This window comes from Sus scrofa, chromosome 3 (assembly GCF_054392235.1).
Source record: "Sus scrofa isolate SSC_HxYL_T2T_F1_AM1 chromosome 3, Sscrofa_HxYL_maternal_Yorkshire_Landrace_v2.0, whole genome shotgun sequence".
Taxonomy (NCBI): domain Eukaryota; kingdom Metazoa; phylum Chordata; class Mammalia; order Artiodactyla; family Suidae; genus Sus; species Sus scrofa.
In genome coordinates this window covers 10,198,865-10,212,786 of record NC_139385.1, presented here as the reverse complement: position 1 = coordinate 10,212,786, position 13,922 = coordinate 10,198,865, and positions in this window count along the sequence as shown.

Here is a 13,922-nt window from a genome sequence, read left to right as displayed (position 1 = left end):
CGCCGAGAAGACACACTGGCGTGCAGTGTTGGCACAGGTAGTGTGGCACATGGCCTTGGTTTATTCCTGGAGCTGGACGACCTCGGGCCTGGCTTTTTGACAGGCCCTGAGTGTGAGAGGTGGGTGGGACACACCCACAAGCCACAGCGGTGGATAGGGCAGTGACGGGCCCGTGTGTACCGAGTGGCCGGCACTGGGGACGGTGCGTGGGAGTGAAGCTGAGAGGGTGACCCCCAAGCAGGGTTGTGACTAGGATTCACCAGCTGAGGAGACAGGGGCCCAGGCTGCGGCTGGGACCTGTCTGCAGTCACAGACACATCCAGCTGGGCCGGGCCTGGGGCCTCCGTCTCCATCCACACCTGGTACCTTTCCCTGGTGTCACTTGGGGAGCGCAGGCTGCAGTGTGCCCCTTAGACCCGTTCCCTCCACTCCAGTCACAGGCCTGTAGCCGGAAGCAGGTGAGGTGGCCACCTGCTCCCCATGTGGCATGGTCACCGCCTTCGTGTCTGGCTGGAGGGCCCTCACGTCCAGGGGTAGCAGAGCGGTGAGGGTCCTCAGAGGTCACGCTGTCCTGCCGCCGCCTCCACCCCTGGCTTCACTGACGGGGTTCCGAGAAGGCAGGACGGGCCTGGCAGAGCGGCCAGCCGCACCCCCTCCTCAGGCCACTGCCACCGCTGCTGCGCTGAACTGGTTCCTTGTCTCCCTGGACTTTCCTTGGATCTCAGTGGGCAGCAGGCAGCCTGGAGCCAGGTCCCAGGGCCCATTTCTCGTGCCTTTGTTAGGACCTGAAGGGGACCCCAGCCCCTCCCCACTGGCCTGTTGCATCACCCACTGGTGCAGCCCCTTCCGCAAATGGTGAGTGTGCCAAGCCTCAGGGTGGGCCTAGGGACAGAGACGGGCGAGCTCTGCAAGGGCAGAGAGCCCCCAACACGGGGCCGATGATAAGGATTCGTTGAGCAAATGAACTGGGGGGAGCTCAGTCTGGGGGTGGGGAGAGTGGACCATTAAAGAATTGTAATTCAGCAACGCTAGTCAGGCGCCCAGACAAGGCCCCCAGGCCAGCCTGGAGAACTGGGGGGAAGAATTCAGCACCTTGGGCACAAGGGAAGGCTATTATTCCCAGCACACCAGAAACCTCTTTCCGATCCCCAGGCTGGGCGAGACCCTCTAGCCAGAGAAGCTTCCGTCCCTTTTCCCCTCTCCGTCGGCAGGGGGCAACAGAGAAGCGGCCCCTTGGCCGCCACTCAAACCTTCCCTGGGACAGACCCTGGGGGTGCCAGGGGAAAAGGGCCCGCTCCTGTCCTCTGAGGAACCCTCTGGGGAGGGCATCAGGCTTGGGGACACCTGTGACAAAAGCTAAGGACCAAGAGAGGCATGGACGCTCCACCCCGCAAGGCCTTCCTCCTTCGTGAGCCTGCTTAACACACACTTTGTGAGCAGCTGAGCTCCTGGCCTGCACGCAGATGGGAAAAGTGAGCCGAGCCTTCAATGCGCTCATGGTTCACGAAGGGAGCCAGCGACACACCCACAACGCAGGCACGTGGAAACACAGACACACCATTCTGAACTCACACATCTGAGCCCCTTCCTACACATCAATTCACGTTCAGGCAGGTATCACGCGCAAAAATGCACGCAGATGTGGTTCCGTGACACACGCACACATATTCACACCTGTACACACACACAGTCAGGCATCAGCTGGTCTGTGCCCCAGCACCTGCTGTATGTACCTGCGTGTATACACGACACTTCACAGAGCAGAGACTTGGGTGGGAACCACCCAGCTCCCCCGCCTGCCCGCCCCATCTTGCCCAACTGACCTTAGCCTACCTCCCCAGTCTCATCTCCCACCACCCTCCTGCTCTCCCCCGGACAACCTGTGCCGCAGGCACTGTGGGAGATGACCAACAGCCGACAGGAAGCTTCTGGAAGTGAGCGAAATCTTCAGGAGCAAGTGGGGGTGACGAGCAGGACAACTGGGCTGAACCCCCCTTCCATGTGCTCATCACACCCTGCCCGGAATTCCACCATCAAAGCCATGCCTGCCACTCAGGCGCACCCAACACGGAGGGGGCGCTGGGAGGGATCCTGAGTCCAGCGCTCGCTCTGCACTGGGAACGTGAGGCCCAGAGAGGGGCAGTTCCTTGGTTAAGGACACCCCATGACGCCGGCCGTGGCGCCTCGGCTAAGGCCAGCACAGAACCCAGGTCTCCTAACCCTCGCTGTCCGGCCGGTGGGTGGAAGAGTGGTCTGGCGGGCGGGGGGAGAGTAGAGCTCGCCCCCGGGGGACACACTGGGTCCAGCTGAGCCCCTGGTGCTGTGCCAACTCCAGGAGCCCTGGATCGGTCGGGGTCCTCCCAGGGGTCCTGAGGCCCCCTCCAGTCAGACTCTCCTGCCAGGGGGTGGCCACGGCCTCCCCGGATGGTGGCTGGGAACTCTGCGGAGAGAACCGAAGCCGGTGAGAGCCGGTGAGTGCCCTCCTCCCGTCAGACTGGGTCGGGCCCTGGAGGCAGGACCCGAGGGACCCCTGCCCGGGCTGATCTGCAGCCTGGGCTCCCCCTCCGCCCCAGCAGGGCTGGAAGGGCCAGACATTCATCTCTTCCGAAAGCCGGTCCCCTCTCCTAGCTTCCCTCGCGGGGACCAGCGGGCCCCCTCCCTGCGGTACATTCACCCTTCTGAAGGAAGACTTCAGGGGAGGTTTTTAGGGCACAAGAGAAACACTGTCCCCCATGAGCAGACTGGGACACACACCCCGGGCAGAGCCCAGGTCCCACCCAGGAAGAAGCAGGTCAGGGGGAGGAGGAAAGCCGGCAACGGGATGGCCCCTCGCAGCTTCACAGAGGAGGCCACAGCAGCGCCCCCCACCCCCACTCCACTCCCATGCCCCGACTCCACACCCACACCCATACCCCTACCCCACACCCACCCCATACCCCGACCCCACACCCACCCCATACCCTGACCCCACCCCTACCCCCATACCCCCACCCCACACCCACCTGCACCGCACCCAGGAGCACAGCTCAGAGAGCTATTGCCCCTCCCCAGGGGCCTGCACTTGCAGCCTCCCAGCCCAGGTTAGGTCATCTCTGGGGCCTTCCATGCCATCCTGCACCCTTTAGTTAGTGTCGTGGGTTGAATTGTGTCCCCACCAAAATATGCTGAAGCCATAATCCTGGCCCCTGTGAATGCGCCATTGTTTGGAAATAGGGTTTTTGCTGATGCAATGGGTCAAGATGAGGCCATGATGGATTCAGTTGTGTCCTAACACAATAGCAGGTGTCCTTATAAGAAGGTCATGTGAGGACACAGGGATGCAGAGACGCACAGGGTGAGGATGGCTTTGTGAACACAGAGGCAGGGATTGGGTTGCTGCATCTACCAGCCGAGCCACCAAGGATTGCTGGAAGCCACCAGAAGCTGGGAGGAGGGTAGGAAGGGTTCTTTCCTAGAATGTGAGGGGAGGCACGGCCCCCTTGACATCTTGCCTTCAGACTTCCGGCCTCCAGGACTGTGAGACAATAGACATCTGCTATTTGAAGTCACCCAGTTTGGGCCACTTAGTTACAGCGCCCCAGGAACTTAATGCAGGTAAGGTCGTATCTCCCAGTGGCTACATTCAGCATGTCACCGCCACCAGGCACTCCCCACAGCCGCCTCCTCCACCCCCACCCCTCGCCATCTCCCCATCAGCAACTTGGTGGGTTCTGCAGCATCCTGCTCTCTTCCGGGGGGGAGGGAAGAAGAAGAGAAATGACATTTGAGCTCAGGTGCCAGTCCTGCTGGAAGTAGGAAGAGGGAGGCGGTCTGCAGGCAGGGGTGGGGCTGGATGTCCCATTTAGGGCCGTGTGCTTCAAAGCTGTCACAAGGTCCCGAGGCTGAGATGGCCTGAGGCCTTGGAAAGAGATGGTGCTGGAACCCAGATTCTGGAGAGTACAGACTTCAGCCCCCACCCCGCCCCCAGATCCAGGGCAGAGAGGAAGGGCTGGAAGTAGCAAGTTGAGCCCCAGGAAGGAGCCCTGCTCAGAAGGCAGCGAGGGGGGAACCTCGAGGCTCCTGCAGCCTCTCCCCAGCTCCAAGGCCTTGGGCAAATCACCTGACTTCCCTGTGCTCGGGGAGATGAGGTATGTGATAAAGACAGGGGATAACACGCTGCCTCCTTCCAGCATTTGACCTGGGGGCCCGGCGCAAGGCCTCTGAGCTTCCTCCCCTCACCTGCAGTGTGGGAACATTCACCCCTGACTTCAGGGAGGTTGTTAACATTAAAGGAACAGAGGCATCTGATGTGATGTGAACGCAGCTTCGAGGGGTGGGGAAAAGGACTTTATCAGCAGTGGCAAATTGCAGCAATTTGGGTGGCCTTCTCCTAGCAGGTGTCTGTCTATTGCACCTCCAACTCCATGAGGGCAGGGGCAGTCTGGCCTGGACTCTCATCCCCAAAGTCTGCATTCGCTCATTCGCTGACCATCTACTGAGCACCTACTATGTGCCAGGCACCATTCCTGGTGTGGAGAGGCAGCAGAGAGCAAGGTAACTAAATGCCTGCCTTCAAGGAGCTTAATAATCTGTGCGTCAGGGGCAGAGAGGGACAGAGAAACATTTAGCAGACAGACAAATACAAGAAAAATAGAAGCTTGTGAGAATTGTGTTGCAAAGCATTAAGCCAGGACAATGAAGCATAGAGAGAGGGGAGGCAACTTTTCTGCTGAGACGTGATGGAATCTAGGGAGCAGCTGTGAGATCAGGGGCACGAACGTTCCAGGGGGACAGAGGTTCAGAGCAGAGGCCCAGGTGGGAAGCATCGAGCATGGGGGAGAACGGCCTGGGGTGATGCATACAGTAGGTGCTCGGTCAATGCACGTTGCCCTGGGAATCTGCCTGTGGACAGCCTGGGCGTAGGAGGCCACACTCACACTCATAGCTTAGTGCTCTAAGCCTAGGTGACCACTGGGCCCACAGGGAGCTCCCAGTCAAGAGCTTAGGTCCTGGGAGCCTAAGCCTTTGCATTGGCCACACTCACTCATTCATTTATTTATCCATTCATTCATTCATTCCCTTATCAAAGGGTTACTGAGCACCTGCTCTATTCTGGGCCCCATCCCAGGGGCGGGATCACAAAGAGGACCACAACCTGCCCCTTCCAGGTCTGGCGAAGGAGGCGGAAACCTCAGTAATCCCAGGACGCCCCAGCTCTGGGCGGCACATCACCCCGCAGAGCACAGAGGAGGGGGCAGTCAGCCTGCAGGGCCCAGGGAGGCTGTCCCGCAGGAAGTTATCCTCTCCAGAAAGGAACATGGAGAAGGGCCTTCCAGGAGGAGAGGCCAGCCTGTCCCGTGGTGCCTGGCTAGCCCAGCAGTGTGGTGTGGAGGGGCCCACGAGGCCAGCGCCGAGAAATGGACGTGGAGAGGCCATGGGGGCCGGAGTGGGAAGGAGCTGGGACTGGATGCTGGGCGCGGCGGGGACCACTGCGCGGTTCCCCTGTGCCGGGGTCTGAAGGGAGCTGCACGAATTCACCCGGCTGGAGCTGGGCCTCCTCCCTAGGGCTACCTCCTCACCTTCCTCGTGTACCCAGGGCTGGAGGAGGACCCCTGGGGACCAGAGGAGAGGACCTTCCACAGGCATGAGCTCTCTGCCCGAGGGGAAGGGGCTCCCGGCTGCCCTACGATGTCACGGGCTGGCCCTTCCCCCACGCCATCGGGGGCATTCCTGCGGTTGGCAGAGAAGAAATCTACAACACCTTGGGCCTCCTTGTTTGTTCCCTTGTTGGCCTCCATGCCCAGGTGTGGCCCCTCTTCTGTTAACTCTCAGGGCTCCAGGGGCACAGAAAGGTTACCTGCCATCACAGGTGAAGCAGGGCAGAGCCAAACTCCCCGCATGGTAGGCTGCCGCCCAGGTGTCCCAGCCCGCAGATCCCACCTGCCTGCCCCGAGTTCTTCCGCTCTCCGCGGTCAAGGAGGCTTTCTCAGCCCTCCCTTCCTGAGCCATGAGCGCTGGGCCAGCCCTGAGCCCAAGAGCCTCCGGGGCCCCAGCAGTGAGAGAAATCAGCTGGCCTGAACTTCGGGTGTCACATCCGGCTACTCTGGTCTCCCTTCTCCCCATCTGAGACGTGAGGAGGGAACAGAGAGACCAGAACCTCCCCAGAGGCACCGGGAAAGGCGGAGGAGGAACTGAGCGAGCAGGTGAGAAGGCGGCTTGGGCAGGTGGGGGGAAGAGGCGTTGCTGTGCGCATGCTCAACGTGGGAGCAGATGGGTAAGTTTGAAGGTGTGGGCGACGCTGTCTATGGGCAATTTCTCCAGCAGAAAAGGTCCTTCCCCTGGCAGATTGGACCTAGGGGCCCCAATGGCTGTGCTGGAAAGGCACTTGGAGCCCCTCTGGTCCTGAAAGAAGCCTCTCCCGAGGCTGCACGGGAAGTGGAGGCAAACCCCACACACCCGCATCCTGCCCCTCCCCCCAGAGACTTTCTCCCCCAGTGAGAGCTGGCCAGGCCCCATCCTGCCCTGTGTCAGCCTCCACCCAGACCTCTCCCACCAGGGGGGCTCAGTCCCTCTTGGTGTCCAGCCAGCCCTCGGGGATGTTTGGGGTTGGAACTCTCTGCCAGGAGTCTAGCTTTAAGCCTTCATGCTGCAGTCCCAGGGCCTGATGACAGAGGCCCGAGCTTCCCTGCAGACCTGGACCCCTCCCTTCCCAAGGATGCCAGGCCCTCCTGGTGGCTTCTGCACCTGGGAGAGGGTTGTTTTTCCTGAAAACTGAGGCCTGGCTGGGTCAGGTTCCAGCTCGCCCTGGTAGGCTCCAGGTGGCATTAGGTAAGAGTTCCAGCCCAGTCCAGCCTTTGGAGGCCTGGCCCATCCCCCTCCACCTGTCCCGAAAGGCTGAACTAGGTCAGAGTGAGGGCAGAGGAGGGTGAGACCGGGCTTCATTCTCCCCTGCCACCCTGCAGGGTCCCTGAGCCTGGCACCCCACCCGGGGAGGCGGGGATGCTCACTCCCATTTTATGGATGAGCATATTGAAGCTCTAGGGAGGAAGCAACTTGGCCAGTAACGGCAGGTCTTCAGCCCATGGATCTTGCTCTGCTCTTCCCTCTGCCCAGGCGGCTCGTAGCCACGGAGGTGGCTTGCAAATGCCTGCTTGCCGAGGATCACTTGTGTGTTTGTGCATGTGAGCCTGTGTGCATATGCATGTGAGTTTCTGTGTGTGTGTGTGTGTGTATGGGGTGGGGGGAAGGGTTCCTCCATGAACCCCTCCCCCGCTTGGAGCCAGCTCTCCCCCTCCCCTCACAGCACCTTCCTGCCCTCCCTCTGCCCCCTCAGCAGCCTCCTACCTCTCCCTGAGCCCCCTTCCCAAGATGTATAAAGCTATCATTTAACTCCTGGGAGTCACGTTGAAATTCCTGCCCCTGGCCCCCAATCCTCGCCCTACCCACCCATGGCTGTCCTGGATGCTGGGCGTGGGTGGGACGGGGGAGCAGCAGTTACCCCTCTAGAGAACAGCTCCCCAGGGCGGCTGGCCACCAGCCTGGGCAGTGAACGACACCGCAGGTGTCTGTCCCCTGCGGGGTCGAGGGGCGCCTGCAACACTTGTGGCCACCGCTGAGACCTTGTCCCTCCCCAGCACCCCTCCAGCTGCTTTGATTTCCCGCTTGACCAAAGCTCTGGGTTCTAACCGCTGTGGCAGCCTGCCGGGTACGGCCAAGGTCCATGTCGCTGCAACATGGGGGGTGTCATAATCAGCTGGGGACACGATTCCTGGACCCACAGGCAGGGCTGGCCCGACTGGTGCCCAGCTGCCAAGCCCCTCTTGGGGGTTCGCTGGCCCCACCCCTCCTTTGCAGTGAGGGCCAGGCTCTGCTCTCCCTTTGAGTGGACAGGGCCGGACAGGGCCCCAGACAGACAAAAGGGAAAGTCAGAGTCTAGAAAGTTCCTCATGAGGCTGTGGAAAGCAAGGAGCCAGCTTCTAGTACAGGAGAGAGAACCAGAAAGGCGAGCCAGGGTATTGGGTGGCCGAAGCCCCTCCTGCAGACAGACCTTGGTGCTGTGTGTGTGTGTGTGTGTGTGTGTTCTGCTGGGAGAGGTGGAGCAGAGCACTGAGGAGGGAGGGACACGGGGGCACTGCCCGCTCCCCTGTTGGGAGCGGGGGCGCTGGCATAGGTCAGGACGCCTGCTTTACTATGTGACCTTGACCTCCCAGTTGAGGTCACTCAGCTGCAAAAGGAAGGGCATCCTGCCATCGCAGAGGCTGCTCTGGGAGCCATATGGCTGGTACAGTGGCACAGGGGGCATCTAAGGATGAACAGGCTGCCCAGGGAGACCGTGTGCTCCCGTCACTGAGGCGAGCAGACGAGAGGTGCTGGGGAGGGCTGAATTTGATGCACTGTAAGGTCCCGAAGACCATTAAATCTGAGAATGGGGACAGGGTGGGGCAGGTCACAATCTGCCTGGGCCTCGTCCATATAACGGGCATTTCTCCCAAACGCTCAGCTCCGGTCTATTCGCTGCTGTGCGAGGCACACCTGGGGACACCTCTCTCCTTTCCTTCCTTCTCATCCTGCACCCCAGTCTTGTCCTTTGTGGGCTCTACCTCCCTCGGGGCTCTGGGGGCGGGGGTAGGCAACGGGAGCAGTGGTGTCAGCAGACCTTACCCTCCAAGAGGCAGGATCACAGCTCAAGAGCAAACGCAGCTGCAAGATGCCACCCTTCTCCAGCCCCTAGCACCTTGTCCAGGGCTTTCCTGGGTCTTGCTGGGTCTCGGGGGAAGTTCCCGCCGATGGCCAGAGAGTGGCCCACCCTGGACCAGCTGGTGCAGCAAGACAGCTGTGTACACAGGAAGAGAGCCCACTCGAAAACAATGCCATCCCTGTCACCTTTGCCCCCAGCTGACCAGGACAATGGTGTGTCATCATCCTCTTCCTGCAAGGAGGGACCCCGGAGATGAGATGCCCCAGGTGAGAACCAGATCTCTTTTTGCTTCCCTGGGGGCCCAGCTGTGCTAGTCTGGGGTCCTCAGAGGAAAAAACAAAGACCTGAACACAGGCCCTCTGCTCTTCCCTCTCCAGCCTTCCTGTACCTCACCCCCGATGCCTGTCCCCTCTGATCGGTGGCCAACAGAGTGACTGGAACAGAAGGAAACAAACCATGCTCTTCCCAGCTCACACCACTTCGGTGCCGCCCACCCCCCACCCCCATCACACACATTGTCCTTTGTTCACGGGCTCATTCAGCAGATGATTATGAAAGGTCTGCTGAGTACCAGGCAGGGGTGCACAGGATCAGCTTACAGGCTGGCGGGGAGAAAGCCAGGAATGAAACAGACACACAAATGAATATCTAATTACCAACTGCGTCAAGTGGGGAAGGGAACGGAACAGAACGTGGTTCCATGAGGGTTTCAACAGAGGACCCTGGCTGGCCTGGTGGGGAGCAGGGGTTCACGAAGGACCCTGAGCAGGAGCTGCGAAGGAGAGTGCCAGAGGGTCATCTGTTGCAGAGACATCGAATAAGATGAGGAGAGAAAAATGTCCCCAGAGTAAAGCACACAGCTCTGGGCACAGCCATCAAGGCCCTTCAGGATGGCCTCCCAGGTATGTCCATGCACCTCCTGGCCGAAAGCACCGAGCCTACCGTGCAGTTGTTTGCACTGTCCTCCCAGCCCAGGCTTCCCCTGCCCCTTCTCCCGGCAAATGCCCAATGATCACACAAGCCTTGGCTCAAAAGCCACCTCCTCCATGAAGCCTTCCCTGACCACCACTCCTCAGGTAGAACATGTCACTATATCCTTGGGTGTTCCTCTAACACTCTGTACAAACCTCTGTTGGAGCACGTGGCAGATCATTTTGCCTGCCCAATGCCTACTCCCCACTTCTTCCTTCCTGAAAGAATTCTGATTTTCTTTGGAGAAATAGTGTTTCCAGCCCCAGCAATACATTGGGATTGTTCTAATCCAATCACAATAATCCTATGGTCCACTTTTCCAGACTTCCTTGCAGATAGAGGTGGCCAAACAACCCACTTCTGTCCAAAAGACATGAACACAAATCTATTGCAGAAGGAAGGACTGGAAAACCTTTGTCTTCCTCTCTTTATTCCATCTTGAACACAGATAGGATGGCTGGAGCTGTGGCAGCTACCTTGAGACTATGTGGGACAAGCCAAGGAAATTACAGAAATCTTGGCTCTGATACTATTGAACGGCTGAGCCAAAGCCAGCAGCAGTCCTACTTTGGACTTCTTGTTTTGTGTGCAAAAACAGTCTTCTTCATTTAAGCCGTTATTGATTGGGCTTTCTGTTGCTGGCAGCTGAGTGCTTCCCTGATACCTAGTACTTTATAATTGAATCCGTTGCATGTCTCTCTACCCTACCTGAGGGCAGGAATCATTCCCTATTTGTCTTCAGGACCTTCAGACTTAGCAGGGCGTTAGCAGTGAGCCAGAACCAAGAAAGGGTCCATTAACTGAAGAGAAGATTTCTGAAGACTAAGGCCACCCCCAGGTGGAGGTGGAAATAGCAGTGACTTCAGAGGCTTTGCACTAGTATTGCCAGGTAAAATCTAGGATACCCAGTTAAACTGAATTTCAGATAAATAAGTTGATGTAAGCCCCATATAATATCGGTGATATACTAACATTTATTGTTAATCTGAATTTCACATTTAACAGCATCCTGGATTTTTATTTGCTAAATCTTAAGGCTGTTTTCTACAAAAGTGCCCTCACCTGTGTTCAGGGCTTTTTCAGTGGGCATAGGTGGTGGGGCCTTCACCACCACTTAATCATACAGAGGGTGCCTTCTGACCCAGGCTGGCCTTCCATGGTCATTGTGAATGCCAGGGCCACCATTCATAGAGCTACCCTCCTGGAAAGGTTCTGGGAGCCTGAAGCAGCCCCCTCGGCATAGGCTCCTGTGGCTGGGCCTTCCAGCTTTGCGCCTGGCCAGTCAGGCCCCAGCCTGTGCTGAGGGCCCACTGTGAAATCAATGTTGACCCGAAGAAAAAGGCACAACCTACAAATTGTAAGTTTCAGTGTTTATTCAAAGACCTGGCTGGGGACTATAGCCTGGGAAACAGCCTCTCAGTAGCTCTGAAGGGAATGCTCCAAAGTGGTAGGAGGAGAGGCCAGCGTATGTGTATGTGTGATTTTGGTTGCAGAATACAGGCAATCAAGTATATCTCTGGGGAAGATGTCACTTTTTAGTCACAAGGAACAAATCTCTCAGTTAATGATTTTAGTGCTTTTTCTATGTAGGGGGAGATGCAGGAATCTGGGTCCATTAAAATTCTTACTGAGCCATATCTACCTAAGGGGCCTGTCTTTGCAAAGCCCAGAGTGCCTTATCTGTTTTTCTCTCTCGAAGTCCTTTCAGGGTGTCCTGCTGGTCAGCGACGGCCGTGGCTAATAACTCGATCCTTGCGGAACTAGATGGGAGGCCGCATTCTTTGTTTTACTCAGGTCGGCTGCGGATCCGCTCAGAGCCTGGGGACAAACCTGGCTCAGGTCCAAGCCCTGCCATGGACACCCTGTATAATCTTTAGCGAGTCATGCCGATTCTCTGAGCCTCGGTTTCCCCCTCTGTAAAACAGGGATTATAACCACCTCCCCGGGTTGGTAGCAACAGTGAAAGATTTGCTCATATAAAATTACTCTGGGTGCTTCGTGAGGCGGATGAAAGGGGGGGGCCCAGCAGCTGGGGCGTGTTCAACCTACTGATGAGAAGAGTAATTCGTCCCTCACCTGCTGGTCCAGGTCCCAATGTTGTCTGTTGCTACCTGACACATCAGTCCCAGATTGAGCAACTTAAAATAGCAAACATTTATTGTCTCACCATTTTTGTGGTCCAGAAATTTGAGAGTAGTTATGCAGGGTGGTTCTGCTCAGGGCCTCTCCTGAGGTTACAGTCAAGGTGTCACCCGAAGGCGTGACCGGGGCCGGAAGATCTGTTTCCATCGTTGTCCACTCACGTGGCTGCTGGTGGGAGAGCCCTGTGCTCTGCTGGCTGTTGGCAGAAGGGCCCCTTCTGTGGCACGTGGGTCTCTCCAGGAAGCTGCTCCAGGGTCCCCACAGTGTACCGGCTGGCATTCCCCTGGGGCTGGTGATGGAGGAGAGAGTAAGGCAGAAGTTACGATGTCTTTGATGACCTAGCTTTGGGAGCCACGTGTCATCCTTTCTGCCTATCCTAGTGGTCATGTAGGCCAGTCCTGACAGAGGGGATATATGATGGCGTGACTACCAGGACCCAGGGTCACCGAGGACCATCCCGGAGACTAGCTGTCACTGTCCCCTGCTCCCTCACATACCAGCAACCTGGCCATTATGTTCCCCTCTTTCTTCATGCTCTCTCTCCCTCGGTCACCCAAGCCAGGATTGGGACTCTGCAATGCCTCTCTGACCAGTTCCTCCGTTCTTCCTCTCTGTCCCCACCCAGATGAGATCCTCGTCACTTCTCTCCTACAAACCCAGGCTTTTCTAATCCAAAACGTACATGTCGCACAAAACTTTCATTGGCTCCCCAGCATACACGGATTCCTGAGCGAGACACTCAGCCCCATGCCTGGCCTCCTTCTATCTCTCCAGCCCCTGCTCACCACTCCCCAACGGGCCTGACTTGAGCCTCGCCGGCTATCCACTGTGAAAGTTATACCCCTGCCTTGACCTTGTTAACTCTGCCTGGAACACATACTCTTCATCTGGCCATAGAACTCTTAGGCATCCTTCAAAACCCACTTCCCAGAATCCTCCTCTGCCTGCCCAGGACAGTTAGTCTGTCCCTTCCCAGTCACCCTCCAGCCTCTGCTCACAAGCTTGTAACCATCTAAGTACCTGCCAAACCCTCGCTTCATAGCTCTGGGCTTCCCCAGGGCAGTCACAGAGCCTAGCTCATCTCAGTGTCTTTAGAACAAAGCCCAGGGCTGGGCACATGGGTGGGGGTTCTGCTGACTAATGTTGGGGAGGGGTGCAGGTAGGGCTGGGGGGAAGATCAGGTAGGATACATTTAGCTGCCCCTAACAAAACCCCAATTCGAATTGGCTTAATGAATGAGGACTTTTGTTATCTTACATGGAAGAAAGTCCAGAGGCAGGTGGGCAGTTGGTGTGGTGTAGTGGTTTGGGAACAATCTGCTCTGTGGTCTCCATCATTAGCTCTGTCCCCTGGCCTGTTCGCCTCATGGCCACAAGAAGGCTGCGTGAGTTCCAACAACGTCAGGGGACATGACGATATCCAGCAACAGAAAGGGGCCATTTCCTCTAATATCTTCCTCTTAGGAGCCAGGAACCCCTACCCTGCAGCCTCCCAGAAGGTCCCTCCTCCTATTTCGTTAGCTAAAACCTGGTCATGTGATACTTCTAAGCCAGTCACCACTGGGGAGACTGTCTGGGCACAGGGGCTATTAGGAGGCAACCGTTTGGACTGGGAGGGAGTCACAACTGACCCTGAGAACAAATGGGGGACATTTATGGATGGAGCTGGAAATGGGGAGAGACTTTGGGGTGCCTGGATCAAGCAAGGGAAGATGTTGAGGAAAGAAGGTTGCTAAGGACAAGTTTCCAGACCCCTTATCAATCTAGTCACCTTCTTATTCATTCATCCATTCACTCAAATAGTGATTGCGCAGCTATGTGCTAGGTCCTGGGTCAATCCTATGAAGTGAGAATTATTATTTCTAGCTTGGAGTGAAGAAACTGGGCCCAGAGGAGGCGGGAATGGTCATATCTGATGCAAGGGTCTGAGCCCCTGCAAGAGAGGACCCCAGGGGGCTAGGGGAGGTCATGCATCCCGAAGGGGCCTCCCTCTGCTGGGCCCTGACCAGCCTGGAGGAAGCACAGGCTGGGCTGGATGGGGCTCCTGTGCTGTTTTGTAAGGGCTGAGCGGGCATCTCAGCCTGGGCAGAAGCTGTTCTGGAACCAGCTCCAGCCTCGGCGGCTACCTTCCA